Source organism: Strix aluco, chromosome Z, assembly GCF_031877795.1.
Source record: "Strix aluco isolate bStrAlu1 chromosome Z, bStrAlu1.hap1, whole genome shotgun sequence".
In the NCBI taxonomy this organism is placed as follows: Eukaryota; Metazoa; Chordata; class Aves; order Strigiformes; family Strigidae; genus Strix; species Strix aluco.
In genome coordinates, this window is record NC_133971.1 from 59,445,899 (window position 1) to 59,464,211 (window position 18,313).

The following is an 18,313-nucleotide window of genomic DNA, read 5'->3' on the forward strand; positions in this document are numbered from 1 at the left end:
GTTTTGGTGATCTTACCCTTCCTCCTTCCTCTTACACACCTATGTTTTAAATTCCATCATTCATTCCATACATTCAAAAAATCTTAATCCTACAATGAAAACATCTAGTTACATAAAATGTTATATGTGATTCTTAAAACCCAGAAACCAACCACTTATTACCAAAGAGAAGGAAAAGGTGCATCCCTAGTGAGTAACTGTATGGTAACCTAAGTACTGGGATTTTTATACCTTTTGTCTGAAGCGGTTACGGATCTCTATCAAAAACAACAATTTGCCCATTCTCATGCAAGTATTGCTTATTTTTGAAAAAGAGAGGGTAAAGAATCTTCGTATAGGAACCAAAGATAATTCCTTTTGGTATTTTAGTAAAAGGCCTTTAAAAATTGAGGTTTTCAGCCACCTCACTCCACTTACTGACCCAGACACACTGTCAGCCCAGTAAAACAGTAGCTGTCAAAATGGAAATCTGTCGTGACAAGCCGGAAGCTACCAGCAGGTAAGAAGTAGGAAGGTGCTACAATTAATCTGAATGCACATTTTACCAGCAATCACTTTACAGGGGGTCCCTCCCATATGTCACAGTCCTCCCAGCGCCATACTACAACAGCGGGGGCTTCCCAGAGAGTCCCAGCCTCCTTCGGGTGCAGACACCTGCTCCGGCATGGGGTCCTCCGTGGGCTGCAGGTGGGCATCTATGCCACTGGTGACCTCCACGGCCTCTGCCCTCTCACCATGAGCTGCAGGGGAGCCTCTGCTCTGGCACACCCTCCCTCCTCCTCCTCCTCTGTTCTTCCACTGACCTCAGTGTTTACATAGGTGTCTCCCTCAGAACTCCTCACAACTCCCACTCCTCTTCCCAGGTTCCCCTTCTTAAATATGTTACCACAGAGGTCTGCCCACCATTGCATTGGCTGGGCCTTGGTCAGAGGTGGCTCCCACCTGGAGCCAGGGGGAGCTTCAAGAAGCTTCTCACAGGGGGCTGCCCCGCTACCAAAAACCCCTGCTACACACAAACTCAACACATTCTACCCCTCACCTCTGCAAATGACGTATTTAAGAACTGTCATTAAAATCCACATTCATTATACTAGACAATAGTCACAAACTTCACTCACATCAACACAAAACCAGAAAAAAACAAAAAAGACTTCCCCACATTAAAATAACATCATCACAATACTGAAACACAATCCACACAATCCACCCCTTGTTCCTCCACCACAATTACAACAGAAATTCCCATGATTATTTTGCTAACAGGGTTTAGTCCATGTTTTGCCCATTACCTCTCCCAATTCCTATCCTCATCTCACATTCCTCTGCCCCACATTGGGCACTGAAAAGGTCTGCCATGGTTTAAACCTGGTTGACAGCCAAACACCACTCACCCTCCCCCACCTTCAGGGAATGTGGGGAGGAAGTTGGAGGGGTAAGGTTTAGATAAAAACAATTTAATAATTGAAATAAAATTAAAAGAATAATAATTATTATAATAATAATAGAAAATGTAAATGGGTAATGCACAATCTGATTGCTTACCACACGCTGACCAATGTGCAGCCCGTTCCCAGCTAGTGATCCCAAAGAAGAGAGAACTGTGAAACCACCATCCCGAAGACCTGAGTGGAGCTTCTTGATCAACCCTTATGTATATATTGAGCATGACATCAGATTATATGAAATATTCCAGTGGCCAGTTAGGGTCCATTGTTTTGACTGTGCTCCCCCTCCAGCTTCTTGTGTACCTGTGCACTACCAGGACATGAGAAGGTGAAAAGTCCTTGATTTCTTAGCAACAACTAAAAATATCAGTACGTTATCAACATTCTTCTCATAGCAAATCCCATACTGAATCCAAAACACATCACTATTCTAGCTACTAAGAATGAAGGAAAAAAACTGAAACAAAACAAAAACAATTAGCTCTACCCCAGCTGAAACCAGGATACATCCCGGCGTAGTTTAAACCCAGATTACAGCATTTGATGGTTAATTAATTCAAACAAAACTTAAAAGATTTTAAAGATCTGAAAAATAATCCATGCCTTTGGTTTAAGAACTCCAGTGATCAAAGCTTTCAACTTCACTGATCTGTCCAATAATGCTTCTGTGCTGCAAGATGAGCAAATGTTGCTAGAATTGCCCCATATCTTGCAAATGGTTAGTAGGTATTCTGTATTCTTTCTGGATTCAAATGTACACACAGTAACTTATATAAAGATAGCTACCCATGAACCATACAACTCAAATGAAAAGGAGCTTTTCAAAATATTTCTTCTTTTGTTCTTGAAACTCCAGGAGGGCTTTAGGATGCGCTCCACTCACACTTCTCCTATTGTTCTAACATTCAGCTCTTTCAGATATAGATTGAACTAACCATGTAACACAGTTATCGTCTCCTTTGAACTCTTACTGCTGCAGCTTTCTTACCCCACACAAGATCCTAACCTTTCAGTTGACTGGAAGTGTGAAAACAAACCTGATAGTTAGCATTATTTAGTATTAACTTATATAGCAGGATTTTAATCAATAGAGCATAAAACCTTTTTTTCTTTCCACCAAAAACTATTCAGTCCTCCATATCTTCCAGTATTTGATTGCTTCAGTTCTTACCTTGAAGTCTTGAAACTTCAGTTTTGAAAACATTTTACCTTTTTCTTTTTTTCCTCTCTTAAAACAAATACAATTGTTAATTGAAAACATTGAGGAAGGGACACAAGAATGCAATACAAAATCAGGACCATCTGATCTGGGACTTGCAGGTGTTAAAGCAAAAGCACCAGAGGCTTGTATGATTTCAAGACTGCAAGATTTCTCCGTGTTAAAAATAGAGTAGAATGTGCTACTAAAAGCTTTGTTTTTCTTAACAAGGAGATATACAAATCATTTCAATAATACATCAGCCCATTAACGGTTGGAATAAAGCTACAGTTGTCAGCCACTGCCAGCAGGAAAAATGTTCATAACCTCTTGAGTTTACTCCAATAGCTTGTAACTCTTTGTCACTATACCTGCAAATGGCTGGATACACCATCTAAAAATTTACTATATTATTTCACTATTTTGGCATATTTTTCAAGTATCCAAGTGACTTCCCCTCACTATCTTTAAGAACATTTCACTTTGTTCAACATAAAGGAGTTTGTACTGCTAGACTTAAGAGAAACAGCTTTGAGTCTTCACGAGTATAAATCCAACTGATTAAAAAAATTAAAATTATACAGTTTTTATGCCTTGTATCAAATTTAGACACCACTGCTAATTTTACAGCAGACAGTATTCTAACAAGTACTTTATGTTTAGAGGACACAAAGTACAGTGAGTATAAATAGCAGAGAACTCCAGCTTTATTATGCAAGGCATACAACACCTTTCTTTTAACTAGCTGTTAACACAAATTAAATAGAATCTGTTTTCACAGTGACCCTTTTCAAAGTTTTATAGGAAACACCTGTTGCAACTACTCATCATTGCTTTAAGACCTCAAGTACAATAGGATAGGAGAGAGGGAGATACTCAGATCATCTGCACTGATGGCATTTATGACAGTCTGAGCAATACCAAGCAGCACTGCAGAGCAGAGCCAGTTTTCTTGAAAGTCCTCATAAATTTTTGAATTTTCAACACTCTCTGGCTCAGTGTAACATGAAGAATCTGAGGGTGCCAAACAAGTTGTGAAGTCTAGTATACATACATCTCGAGCTCCACCAGCTTAAGTGATGACTCAGACAACACCCTGTACCAATCCAGTTCTGGCCTCCTGTGTTTCTATTCCACAATTCTCACTCTGCAATGTGCATCTGCCCCTTTCTTTGAAAACACACAAGTCTGAGAACACAATCAGCCCCTTCAAAGAGCTGATTCAGTCCAATACTAAGCTAAGATACAACTACATATTTGCCCAAAAGCTCCAAAGTGAAGAGAACCTCATTAAGTGATAAAACCCGACATTTAACTTCTCATTGATAAAACTGACTGTACAAGTCAAGGCAACATAATCAAAAGGCTTGATTATTTTTAATAAGCAGGAACACAACAGTCCTAATATTTGGAGACAACACAGTAACATCTGACTTTTCTGTTATGAAGACTCGCTCTTTTCTTCACTAATACCTTGGACTGTGTCAACTAAACTACTAAATTAGTCCTAGGACAAACAGACTAAAGACAAAAGTTTCAAGTTTTCTGTGAGACATGAATTGTCATTTCCACTTTGCTGAGTAGAACTTTAGCATAAATGAAATATTAGGAACTTAATTTTTTAAAACAAAATTAATCTTTAGTTCAGTATGCTTATGACAGTATCTCTGAAGTATCCAATTCTATCTTTTCAGGTGCTTTTAGAGAGAAATCTACAGTACTTCATATATCAATTTCAGTGTTAATGCCTTACAAGTTAAACATATTGTGAAAAACTATTTTGATCACAACAGCAGCATGGAACTTTTCAAATCCTACCATGAAGCTCCTAGCCCCAATTACATCACCTAACTCTAAGCCAAGCTACATTGCTGCTTCTTTGCTATCTTCCTCTTTCTCTCCCCCTCCACCACTGATAGCCATACTAAAATACCAGGAGAAAGTCATCACTTACTAGAGAGGGTGCACTTCTCATGAAGCAGCATTGGCTCCTATTTTAGCAGACCCTTCTTTAGTGTCAGCCCTATAGGCCTCATGTAGCACACATATTTCTCATGGTAAGTCTTTCATTCCATCCATTAGATGTGACAAACTTCCCTTGAAAGACAGCCACAATGCTGAAGGGCCAAAAGTCACTTCCGTCAACCTGCAATGGAACAGCTGAACTGTCAAGACACAGTGAGGCCCTCTATTCCACAGCTGTGCAAAAAACCCTCAGGCCCATTTGCCCTCTGCAGAATCAAATGCAATGAATATACACTTGTCAACCCTACAAAGGCAGGGAAAAAAACAGTAACCTGGACAAAGGAAGTGTGCTCAGCAGAATTCTCCTTTTTTCCTGTTGTACCCATATAAACTGCACTCAAGCCAACTGAGAAACAGGCTTTAATATAAACAGCACTTAAAATGAAGACTGCCATTAGAGTGACAAAAGCACATACGCTTGCAGTAGAAGAATGAATAATTGAGAAGAATTAGGGAAGAAATGGCAATGTTCAACAGGTAATAGAAAATAAAGTGAAAAATAGTAGTTTGAACAAAGGAGGAAGAAAAGGAAAGTTATTCTGGAAGAAAGAGAAAATACACCACCAAAATACCATCTAGTTTACTGTGGGGTTTTTAACTCCTTCCCATTTGTAATGAAGCAGACTATAAAGACAGGGGAAAAAACTGCACTCATGCTATAAGCACAAAAAAAAAAAAAAAAAAAAAAAAATTGTCCAATACAGTAATTCTAGCTTTTTCAGCTCTTGGCTTATTTTGACATGTTGACTATACCACCTTGACCATACTAAAACAGAACAAGAATATAAAGAATATAAAGAGCAGCCCTAAACTGATATTCTAACCCAGCCATTTTAACAGCTTTTTACCTTTACAGCTTTTCAGGAGTTAAGTCCAATAACTTTATCCACTAGAAGCAGCAGAGAGCACAGGGGTTTGAAAGTATCTTTCAACAAAACACAGAAGACATTCATAACTACATTTCATCAGCCATGTTTCTCATAGGCCGCATGTTCTGAACTCAAGGTGTCTGTATTTAGGATACATCGCATGAAGGAAAGACTCCAACCTCACACTTTTGGCAGGCTTAACGAAATCATTACAGCAACATAAGCCTGCTATCTGGTATTTCCTTAAATTGCTATGTTGCTCATGTAAAACAAGCTCTACATTTTCAAGTCAGAGTGCAGAAGCCAGCATTCTCAAGTACTTGTCTAACTGACCAGAGATTTATTTTTTTAGTGTTTTTTTTTTTTTTTTGGGGGGGGGGGGGGGGTGTCTTTTAAGATCTGAAACAACCATCTTTTGCAATCCAGCTCCAGTGCAAATGATTGAAGAATGCACCAACTTTCCTGTTCAAAAAGGTTCACAACATTCTCAACAAGATAATAGTGTTTGAAAACTTAAACTTGTAGAAAGAATTATACCTTTAAAGTTCTCACATTCCATTTATTTTCATTTCCTCATCATCATTAGATCTAGTGTTCTGCATGTGTGTAAGAAGGAAGAAGTTAAATGTCTACCGATACAAAAACATGCATTATCTTCCACAAAGAAATGATGTTTCACAGAAAAGATACCTGCAATTATCAAACCTTTTGGTTGTTTCTTGTGGGGTTTTGTTTGGTTTGGTTTGGGTTGGGTTTGGGTTTTTTTGTTTCATTGGCCATGTTTCAATAAGGAAAGATTTCCAAAATTTAACCACTAAGACTTGTTTTCACTGCATAATCTAATAATGTGTTCAAGAAAACCTCATAGAATATATGGAATATCATTCAATCATTCTAAACTTTGCATCAAAGTCACTATTAACAGGTAGCTCTGCAAATTCTAACCAAAAAGCAGAGCAACACAATTACAATATCACTATCTTGTCTGTCAGTGCTAATGCTGCAACATGACACTGGTTTAAGGGACAAGACTCTTGACAGAAAAATCTAGTGGAATTTAGACTAGCACTTAAAAGCCTGAATTCTTTGCTGTGACCTGATAACTGCTGTGACCTGACTTTTGCTGTTTTATTTAAAACAGAAAATTCGCTTGATCAGTAGGCAGGAGCTGAAAGGTCTAAAGTATTAAGGCAACAAAATAATCTCACTATGAGACTAGTTTCACTTGTTTAAGGGCTTTGACGGCCTCATTTTTGTGGTTTCAGAAATTACCAGCTGCAACCATCCACTTCCCTTGCCATCTTGAAGCAAAAATTCCTTACACATCAGGTGCTTATTTTAACAGCATAGAGCATTAGCAGAAACCACTTATGAAGGCAGCTTTATGCCAGTACAGACTCAATGCAGCAGTAGAGGAAGGGGGAAGTCTTCAGGGAAAAGCAGGTAGAATAAGAGCTAGATCCAGCAACTTGCCTATCAGCCGTAACTCTCAAGTGTTGTTCTTACAGCATACATTAGTAAGATCACCCAAAATGATAGTCTGTATTTCCCTTCTTATGTCCAGTAAGATTTACACTTTAACAAGGAGTAGCCATGAAAATGTTCTCTAAATTGTCAAATACCAACAGCTTAACTGAATCTCAGGGAAAGTAAGCAGTTTCTCTTACTACAACTTACTCAGCACCTGCTGCAGCACGAACACAAGCTTCATATATTTGACCTATCAAGAGAAATTAACTACCTCCTGAACAGAAATTTCCCTTTCCAGCCCTCCATATAGTAATTTTGTCACATGCTCAAGTCTGTCTCTCTAGAGTCAGAAGTATAGAAAACACATCTTTGAACAGTACAAAAGTTAAATCTCTCTTTCTTATCCAGTCATGGTAACGACTGGATAAAAACTACAGCCTCTGGGATAGTTTAGTTCTAATCCACAAATGAGTTGAAGACAAGTTCTGCATTTAGATTTTTGCACAAAACTCCTCAGAATCCCTTAAAACAAGGCACAGATGTCAGTTTTTACAGGTAAGGGAAGACTGTTGGTGAAAATAAAGAAGATGAAACAGAAAACCATTAGCTAAGCAGCTAGCTCTTTCCAGCTTCAAGTAAACAAAGACAGCACTAATAGCCAGATGAAACAAATAAAAATAGCAATTAACAATAACAAAATAGCAATAAGAAGAAATAAAATCAGTAGAAGAATGGATCACTAGACCAACTTTTTTTTTTTTTTTTTTTTTTAAAGAGGCATCTATGTGGAAAACTAGTGTGAATGCAGACAACCACTAAATGGCTTTTATGGTGGAAGGAATCAGGCATTTACAACAGCATTTTGCATGGACACACTGATTCTGTGATTCTACGATACACTGCAGAACATTTCTACTCCACAGCAGCAGATCAGAAAGCAGCAAGTTGCAAAGAAAGCAGTGGCAAATCATCTGTGACCTAAAGCTTTTTATATCAATCTTTATTCATTCTACATGAAAAGCTATCCATCATTAAAAACACCACTGAACTTACAGACAGAATTAATAATTAGCATTCAAAGAGATGGCCATTACCAACAAAACTCACATTCATACAAACTATTCAAAAACTGTAGGAAGAAAATATTCTTTGAAAAGGTTCAGCCTAAATAGGGTCTGACAGTCCACGCAAGGAATAAATAAGTAAATAAACACTACTTTTGCTATGTATCGTAACAATTGCATTCCAGGTATACATTCCCCCCAGGAATTTTTAAAAGCAAAATCACTTTCATACACCCTTATTGCTTCCTACAACAAATTTCAAACACTAGATGGATGTGTGACACGTACAGAAAAAAGGGAAGAAACAGTCTTTCAGCGCAAGATGTTAACTACTGCAGTCTGCTAGCACTATCTGTAGGCTTGAATTTGGTTCCTCTCTGCAATTCATCAAGTAGTGCTTTTGGAAATTGAACTATGCCATAAGGGACAATCAAAATAACTTACAAACATTAATAAAAATGTAATAGTTGATGACATCTTCACTGACACTCTCTCCCTCCATTATTTAGAACACAACTTAATAAAATACCTCACAAAAACCACATATTGTTAAAAGTCTGGCTGACAAGTACAGAGAGGACCCTGCCTCACAGTGATCTCCACTCAGCAAAATCCTGGGCATCTGAAAGACTTTTTGTCTCAGGATGTACAATGTGTACATCTCTTCATACATTATGAGCATTTTAAAGAGTAATTTCAGGGAAAAAAAGTTCATTCCTTTGATTTTGGATTAAAGCTGGGAGAATAGAGCACTAATTTTTTTTTTTTTCCATTTCCATGCTAAAATTGTCAATGTCTGCAGATGGTGATAATGGATGACTAACTGGTAAAAAAGGCTACTTATCATGGGAAGCAATAAGTGACTAAGGAATCTGGGGGAGAAGCAAAAGAAGCTCATTTTTCCCTTGTCTTCACCCTTCCACTTAATGTATCTTACAGTAACATCAGACCTAATAATGGAAGCTACAGAAGAGGAATCTGGAATCTTTTCACTTATCCTTATACTCTGTATTTCCTCATTCTAAAGATAAAACCGATCTCCATGACACTTTCCAGTTACCTCCAGAAATTCAGTTCAGTATCAACTCATGCCTGTGATTGGAGAATAAATGTCCTGACAGAGGAGTGGCTTTGCAAGTCTACCTCAAGTTCCACTAGGCAAGTCACTTGACCCATCTGGTGGAGCAATGGAGGGAGGAACTGAAACATGGGGACAGAATGTACTTTCCCTTCCCAAAGAGAAGTAGCAAAAATACTTCCTTTGAAGACCATAATCCATTTACATACTTGATCACAGAATGGCTTATATACTGAGCTAGTCACACTTACTTGTGTCCTACTGCATTGTTAATTTCAGTAAAAAAGAAAAAAGGCCAGTGTAAAATACCTTTTTGTCCAAGAAAAATGAAAACTCTACAAGGTGTTATCCTCTCTGCATCTGTAACACTCTGTCCAAATTCAGGCCATTTTTATTCATAGAATCATAACCACATACGCATAAACTATTATCATTTGGGCACAATAACCTTACATAATTTGAGTAATTGTTACAGATTAGAGCAAACATATTCTTGACAAACAATTTTTGGTGGTAGCATCTAAGACTATGCCTAAAAAGTTTCATTTAAAATGACTGCAACTAATACAGTACTTTTTACACCTACATATTTCAAAGATAATAATAAAATTAAACCTTTGAGTGCCAAGATTCACTTAATACCTGGTGGATCAATATACATAGGCTGCTTCTGGTAACTTCTGTCAAATCTTGAAAGAATTTGACATGCAAGAAAATGAACTGAAGAAAATTAGCTCCATTAGCTACCCAGAAGCTTTTTTATGTGGTCCAGTGCTATTTATGCTACCTCAGATATTAAGCCTATACACATCTAGACTAGTTTTTCTTGTGGACAATGGTTGAAATAAGAAGTATGAATGAAGCATTTTATGAATATGAAAACAAGTCTCTTCTGAAATGGTTACAGAATGATCTAATCTTGGGAGGGATTTCCACCTCATTCCGGTCAGTCAAGAAATAGAAGTACAAGATTTGAAACACAAGATTAATAAATTAGTATGCAAATAAATTACTTATTCTGGTGCCACCAAGCATAATGCCACTATTAACAAAGATAAAGAATATTAAAAAACACCTTTCAATTAAACTGCTCCTGCTCAATAATAGCTAGATTGAAACTTTTGGAAAAATAAGGTATTACCACAATATTTCAAATAGACTAGATTTTATATTTCACTGCAGAAATGGATACAGGTTGTAGCAATGAACTTCAGGATTTAAAAGTACAGATTCAGGGTAAGGTAATGCCAATTTACCAAATCCAAACACATTGGGAAAAGAGGGTTAGGAAGGAAAACACATATATGGATTTTCCGGGGGTGGGGGGGGAAATGTTGGGCATCTCTTTGCAATTTGTCTGAAAACAGTATAAGCATAGGTCAAAGAAATTTCTTTTATCAAGATTTTAAGTAAACACCTGTGAATTAATCATCATCTTACGGCAATTCAATACAAAAAGCATGATCTTAAAGCATAAATTGATTTAAGATGCAAGGCTACTTTGCAATCAGACTTGAGAAACTGCTACAGGAAGAGGCAGTCTAGTTACTTACTTTATTCAACAAATGAAATAAATCCATGGAACTGTTCCTAAAAAAGGTAAATGTTTATCTCTAAACCTGATGGATTTCATTCACAGAGTTTATTTTTTTACTACACTGTTTCCACACCAACACAAAAGAACTTTTCCACAAGTGCAGACTTTTGCACAGGGCAAGAACAACTTCATTTGTGGATAAGAAATTCTAAGGGAGCATTTAACAAGTGGTGGTGTTATGCTTGCTTTTCCCTGAAAAAGATTCAGTAAAGCTTGAAAAATACTCAGTAAACAACCAAATAGTATAATGCTAGAGCAAGAAAGACTAAGGGAATCGCTTGCTGTAACACCACAACTGGCAGCCTTTCATAAGTACAGACAGAAGCGATCAGACAAACACTGTACACTAGTTTGGGGTTCACAAGATAGGAATAATTCAAAGGTGGAAAGAAAAGCATTTCAAGCATTATTTGATTACAGTGTGTTAGCATTCTCTTAAAGTGAGGAAACAGTATTAGAAATATCTTTAACAGATACAGATTTAACAAGTTAGAGTCTGAAATATAAATAGTTTGATTAGAAACAGGAGAATATGTATTTTCAGCAGTGTGCATGATTAGGTACTTAAGCACATAAAAATTTATCTTACCTCTTGCCTATTTTGAATCCTCAAATCAAGATCAAAGTCTAGAACATACTTGATATTTTAGGAAAAAAAAATATAAGTGAAACAAAACCCAGTTATTATCACAATAGAACAGTATGAAATACAATGATCTGAAACACAGGAGTTAATATAAGATCCCAGTTCATTTTGACCTTAGCCCCTACACACAACTTTAACTTCCAAATGTCTTTATGTCCAAATGATTTTTGTTAAAAGTCACTCTGAATGAACAAAGCATGCCCCTGTGTTAAAAAAAAAAAATCCATTCTGCAAATAAATTCTACTGATTGCCAAATTTATTTTAACTTACTAGACAAAGTGTTTATTTTTATTATAACAATTTATTTGTTGTATTGAGCAGTAGCAATGTCCTCCATAATCAACTGACCTATGTCTCTCATTATGCCAATCTGTGCACTCAGACTAATAGTTCAGATACAACAAGAAATGTCAGAGACAAGCATTCATAAATAAAGAATATATAAGTTAGCCAGCTGTACTGTAACTTTCAGGTTGTTCTTTCAGGTGACAAACTAGAAAAAGCCATACAGCACAACACATTACCTGAAAAATCAGCAAACACTGCACTGGCAATGCTTACATATGGTCATTAATAAATGATGTTTATGGTTATAAACATTATATTGTTTACATGCACGTTGCAGGAGAAGATAGCAGAGATGACCTGTTCCAGCATAACACCATGCATAAGTCACACAAGATTTGCATAATATCCAGTAACATCACAATGACTATACAATAGTCAACTAAAGATGGTATCACACACTGACTGGTTATAGAGAGTGAAAAGAAAGTTCTTAACTAAAACTGAAAAACTTGACAAGACAGGCATTTGCAAGTTAGCAAATAACATGATACTCATTCTGGCAACCTGAAAAAATAACTTTCTTAATTAAGCAAATACTGCACAGCACATTCTCGCCCACACACAACATATACAGAATACTTCCTACCTTAAGCTATTGACAAAGCAAAAATATCTTGAGTTTCCAACAATAAGGATAGCCTCACACAAGAAGGATCCTTATTGCCACCAAAAGACAAGCCCTTTTAATGTAGACAAAGTTCTAAGTTATTGTCAGTCATGAGGTCAGAATACAAAATAAATTATCTGTTAATGTTAAACTAAATATATGTCTGTATGGATAATCAGAAGTCTCCTTGCTACTTTGCAGAGAAATAGAAAATAATGGTAGAGCTAGTTTGAATAAGTTTTCCCACTAGCAGCAAGACAACAAAAAAGCCTGATTTTCTTTACACTTGCATATTTCTCCCTTACAATCTTACCCTGCATTGTAATAATGCCAACACACACACCTCAATTACCTCCAGTTCTCCCCCCACACCTGCTCAACAATTTCCCCCACTGGCTCCGTTAACTTGTGATTTGGAAAAGAAGCAGTCATAACTGTGAGAGCAGTCATCTTTTGGCACAAAGAACAAGTAACCTAAGCTCACCATAATTTGTCATTCCCCCTACTTCTGAATGCTCTGTACTACCCCCTGCCTCTGAGTAATACATGATGTGTTTGACAAAGGAATAAAAAGATGCTTAAATTCCTATGTATAGTATGAAGATTCCTAATATAAAGTCCTGTTTCTGATTAAGAAAAAAAAAAATTATAAAAAAAGGGAAAATGGTATCATTGATCAACTCACTGCTGTTTATTCCTTCCTACAATGCTGGCTCTGCAATATGACTGCAAGACTTCAGGTCTCTGCTGTAGCAATCAAACTTTCAACACCAAATAAGGCTTTCAATCTCACTAGTTCTCACCTCACTGAATATTTCATTTTCATAGCCTGTTGACTTAAATATAGATGCACTTTTTCTGTAAAATTAACTTGAGAAAATCTAATTCAGGTAAGAGCAGGAAGTTTTTTCTTGGCTCTTTAGAGCAATTATAGAACAAACCACCGTTTACACGGAGTCTTCAGTTTGGAATGAAACTATGTTACATATCACAATAGCAAAGACTGCTTTCAGTGCAGAATAACACCTTTCTCTCTTTCCTTTCATTGCACTTATGACTTACTAGCTAAATTTACAGTTTAATACAACAAGCACGCTTTTTAAAAAGGTAGGTGCAAGGAATACACCATTATCAATACAAGCTTCCATGTAGTAACTCTACTTCCACATATGTACCAATTGGACAATAGTTTCAAAACAAAAAACAGAGAAAATGTTTATTTTTACAATGTACAGTATCTCATTACACTTTCTTGTAAGCTAGTGTCATCTCTTAAAACAGTAGCTGAAAAGTGAAACACTATCAACATGCATGCTTTTCAAAACATCATGTCCACATCCACTTTGTAGGTTGTACCTAGCTTAGAGCTTCAATGGAAATGCTTCTACTTCTTAGAATTTCCCAGAGAGTTCAGGAATTTAATCTGGAATTATTTCAGTCCTGTGAGATCATTACCTGACAAAAGCTAAAAAGGCCACCTGGGTTAAACAGTCATATGGGAAAAAGGAAATGGAAGCTATTAAAGCAAATGTAGAACAGTTCTTGGCCAGAAAGCTTACTTATATCTCAAATATAAAGCTTAGAGATGACCTCTTCTAAATCATGTAGATGGTCAGATGAAGTAAGAGTAGGTTGGGCAGCGGCAGCAACTAGAAGCTGTACTTTATAGTCTCTTAGTAGCAGAAGTCTTTCATAGCATGGTAATTAATATCTGCCATTCTAGGCATTAGTATTAGGCTAGCATAGCTACAAACTCTAAGCCAAGTTTAATACAACATTTACATGTGTTCAGTCTTGATTTTCTATGGTGACAAAAGAGTAACAATATCAAGCTGGCTAGGTCGGCCCACATAAAGAAATCAAACCAATTTTCCTCAAAAAGTGATTTACAAAATGCTTTAAAATGTATTTATTTCCAAGCTTTCTGTGCAGTACCTCCACGCATCTCTTTGGAAACTGCCTGACCCCTTTCTAATGCATCCTGCATGATCTCACCAAGTACTTTCAGTTCTGCACAGGTTCTGTATTCTCTTAAACACATTATAAAATATGTACAACTTAAATTGAAATAGTAAAGCTACTGGAAGAGTACAAGGTTTCCATTTCTATTTACCCTGTTACCAACCAAAGAATTTTATGAATTGCAGAGTACCTTTATGAGACATGTGATAAGTACCACAGTTCAGATTCTCATCTGACCTTCCACTAAAAGAACAAACATAAAATTCACAAGTATCCTACCTAACAATATCAATAATAATTTTTTAAAGCACACTATATAGTATTAAAAAGACTCATAACAACAAATTCAGCATATGCCTAATAGTTCATGCTGTAAAAGAAAACCAGTTTACAGTGGAAGATACATACATGGGATGCTCCTTAAACATAAGGTTGATCTCAGCTGGTTGGGTTTTTTTGATTCAAACATTATCAGCCACAAACTTAACTCGTCTGTGAAACTCTGAAAGTCAATTATGTAAGATTATTTTGAAAAATATCAAACAAAATATTTCCAGAAGAATGTTCCTGAGCATATACAAATAATAAAACAGAATTTCTGGTTTCTCAGAGGCACACACTTCATACCAAAGGCAGGAAACTGCTAAACTGATTGGACACAAAGCATGCATAGAGTGATAGGTTTGCAACACTTAAAAAAAAAAAAAAAAAAAAAATCACAAACCTGTGAAGTAACAAAAGAACATCCAAGTACTTCATAAACCATAATACTCAAACTTCCTATGAGCTTTATTAACTTCTGGCCATGCTAAACTTTCCACAGAGGACACTCTGAAGTAATACCTGATATTTTCAGACTAAAACAGACCAACTTAAGTGACCAAATCTAAGAGCACCACAACTCAGTGGTTGAGAAAATAATCAGGATTTTGTAGTATCAAATATATATATGTGTGTGTATATATCCTTAGACCTTAAAACAACTCAAACCTCAAGCATTCTATATTTTATCTATGAGTACCACTTCATTTCCTGTCTCACAAGACTTAAAATCCCATATGCCACATAGATACACAGCACTGAAGACACATACCCGCACATCTGAGGTCGTACACGCAAGGGACATGTCCTCTCTATTCTCTAGCTTACTGGAAACGGTATCTTCACCACTACCAACCGCCACCCCATCCCTCAAAGCGACCCTTTCTCCCAAAGCCGTGGGATTTTGGAGTCCTGTACATGCAGGGACAACTCGGGACAGCTCCGTCTACCCCGGCTTGCCAGGCAGCACCGCCATGCCCGCAGCTGAGCTGTCCCAGGCCCCTTCACACAACAGGCAACGCTGCTCGGAGGTAGGAAAGGGTGGAGTTGGGGGGTGTCAGGGTTTCCTTTCTCCCACAATACAAGATCCACCTTCCCCTGGGACTGGGGGGAGCTGTCCAAACAGACAAAAAGACAGAGATAGCCCACAGAAGGTTCCCTGCTGGGGGAGGGGTGTTTGGGGAGGAGAACCCTCCACAAAACCCAACCTCTTCTGTTAACACACACACCCCCCTACCCGAGAACACAGCGTGCTTGCTGCAGCAGGGAAAGTTCAAGCACAGCCCTCCCCCGTCCGAACCCCGGACACCTAGGGAGCAGAGGGCCCGCTCCTCCGCAGACCCCCACCCCCTTGGGGCGGAGAAGACCCTCGTACCGCACTCTCCGCCCGTCCCTCCCCGCCCCGCACACCCGTGCCGGGAGGGCCCCCGCAGCCCCCCACTGCAAACACCTCGGGCAGGCCCGCCCCGCCCCCAAGACCCTCGCCTGGCCTCAAACGGCTCGCGGCCCTACAGCGGGGCGGGGGAGAGCCGGGACCTCGGCCCCGCCACCGGCGGGCCATCGGCGGGCCCCCACGCCACCCCACGCGACGCCGCGGCCCCGGACTGACCTGACGGGGGAGGGGCGGCGCCGTGTCCGTTGACAGGGGAGGGGCTGGCGGGGGGTTTTCGTCCCCGCCACCGATCCTTCGCTCCCCGGCCCGTCCTTCCCCGGGTGCCACTGCAGTAAGAAAGCAGAGGACGCGAGCGAGGTAACGCGAGACAGAGGAAAACACCAGCCCCTCTTCCCCTCCCCCGCCAAAAAATTAAAATAAAAAAAAATGAGGGAGAGGGGGAGGGGGGGAATAAAATTAAAAGGCTCGCCCCGGAGTTTAAAACAAAGAGACGGAAATAGCCGAGCGCGGCCCGAGCAGAGCCGAGTGGGGGCGCAGCGCTGAGGGCGCATGCGCACGGCGCTCCGCCGGGCACGGCTCCAGCCTCCTCCTACCCGGGAGCGGGGCAGGCCCGCAGCCGCCCCCCCGGCTCCAGCCGGGTGCTCGTGCCTGGGGGGTGGGGTCCGGCCGTGGGGCACCGCCCGTGGGGTTCTCAGTGCCACCCGCCAGCAGCTCCGGCCGCCTCGGGAGCCTGGCCCCATGGTCGGAGGGAGGGTGCCCGGATTTCCGGGGTGCCCGGGTCCCTGGGGTGTCCAGCCTTGAAAAAATCAGTCGAACTTGTGAGCAGGGTGAGGTTAATGACGGTGATTTACTTTTCGACAGGGTAGGGTATGGCCTTTTATTGCTCTAAGATGTCTCATGTCTCAAGGTTTTCTTCAAAAGCACATAGGCGTCTTTTTAACGGATGAACGTGGAACTTCAATAGGAGCTGGGAGAGCTGGTGGCAAGACACACAACTTGGTGACAAACTGCAGGTGACTCGAACACTCCAACTGATGAAATTAAGAAGATTGTGGCTTCCTGAAAGTTGAAAGGTATGAGGCCTTAGGTCAAGGAGCATGCTTGAAGCTTAGGAAACCCATACCAAGTTCAACTTCACTCTTAAGAACCTGAATGCCAAGGTTGCAATGACAAGTTCAACTGTCCAAACTCAAGTCACCAGAGCAAGCTTTATGTTCCCAATTATGCATATATTTTTAATGTAATGCTTTAAAATACCTGCATGTTTCACTCTTTCTTTCCTCCCTGCCAGCCACAAGACAGTCTTCCACTTAGTCTAAGAATGCAACTTGAAATGGGCTGTCTTGACATGGCACAGTCCTACAAGATGTTTTCCTCCTTGTCCAACAGACTACTGAGCCTTCATTGTGTACCAAGATGTCAGGGTCTGTGCTTGGCTCTAGGAGCTATGTTATGCAGAAACTAAGCCTGTGTTAATAGGAAATATGCCAGCACTGTAGATTTGCTCTGTTTAACATCAAGGGTTGTGTGGTTAAGTGGATGCATCTTGTCCACCAGAAATTTAAATGCTGTTTTCAGTTTAACCACAAATTACTTTGTGTGGGCCTTTGCTTACAGAGGAAGTAATGGGGCCTCCTGCCTGACTTCTGGAATTGGGGTTCAAGTAGCCAGAAGCAAAAGTAACAAATTATAAGAGTGTGCATGAAATTATAAACTGGATGCCTCCTTTTTTTTTTTTTTTTTTTCTGTTCCTCATGTTTCCAGAGCCAAACACTGCAGGTCAGGAAAACCATTAAGGCCAGAGTCTATGAGTTTTGGTTTTTTTGTTTTTCTCTTATTATAGATTTTTTTTTAAAGATGGTACCTGAAGCAAGATGATATGGCCATGCCTACTCAAACAATTAATCTATTTTAATATACCCCTTATGACAAGACTGTTGTGACCCTCAGAGAGCCAAGGCAATTGTTTGCTCTTCATTCAACCTCATTACCCTAACATCAATTCTAATGCCTTTGGCAATGCCATTAAAGAGTGTTAACCTGTAAGTGATATTTCTAAAATATGAGCTTAGCCAGTGACTAGAGTATCTAAGATCATAACTGAGTAGATATGAGTGCCTTGTCTGAACTGCAGCACTTGATACTAGGAGAGGAATGAAACCCTTTGGTAGCATTGCAGTCAGTGAGTGGTGATCAAACTACAGATTTTCAGAGAATGATTCACAGGTAACTGGAAATAGCATTTAAAGGATTTCTTCGGTTAGCTTTACATGTGTTAGTCCTCACAGT

The 18,313-nt window shown here is 39.2% G+C and overlaps 1 protein-coding gene across 2 annotated transcripts in view; it reads right to left on the reverse strand.

Annotated features, from left to right (window-relative positions):
- Nucleotides 1–16,535, reverse strand: part of PCGF3 (polycomb group ring finger 3) — a 69,760-nt gene extending 53,225 nt beyond the window's left edge. For both annotated transcript variants that reach the window (XM_074812822.1, XM_074812819.1), the window contains exon 1: nt 16,241–16,535. The gene's annotated coding sequence lies outside the window, so the exon portion shown is untranslated. The remainder of the gene's footprint in view (nt 1–16,240) is intronic.
- Nucleotides 16,536–18,313: the final 1,778 nt, after the last annotated feature.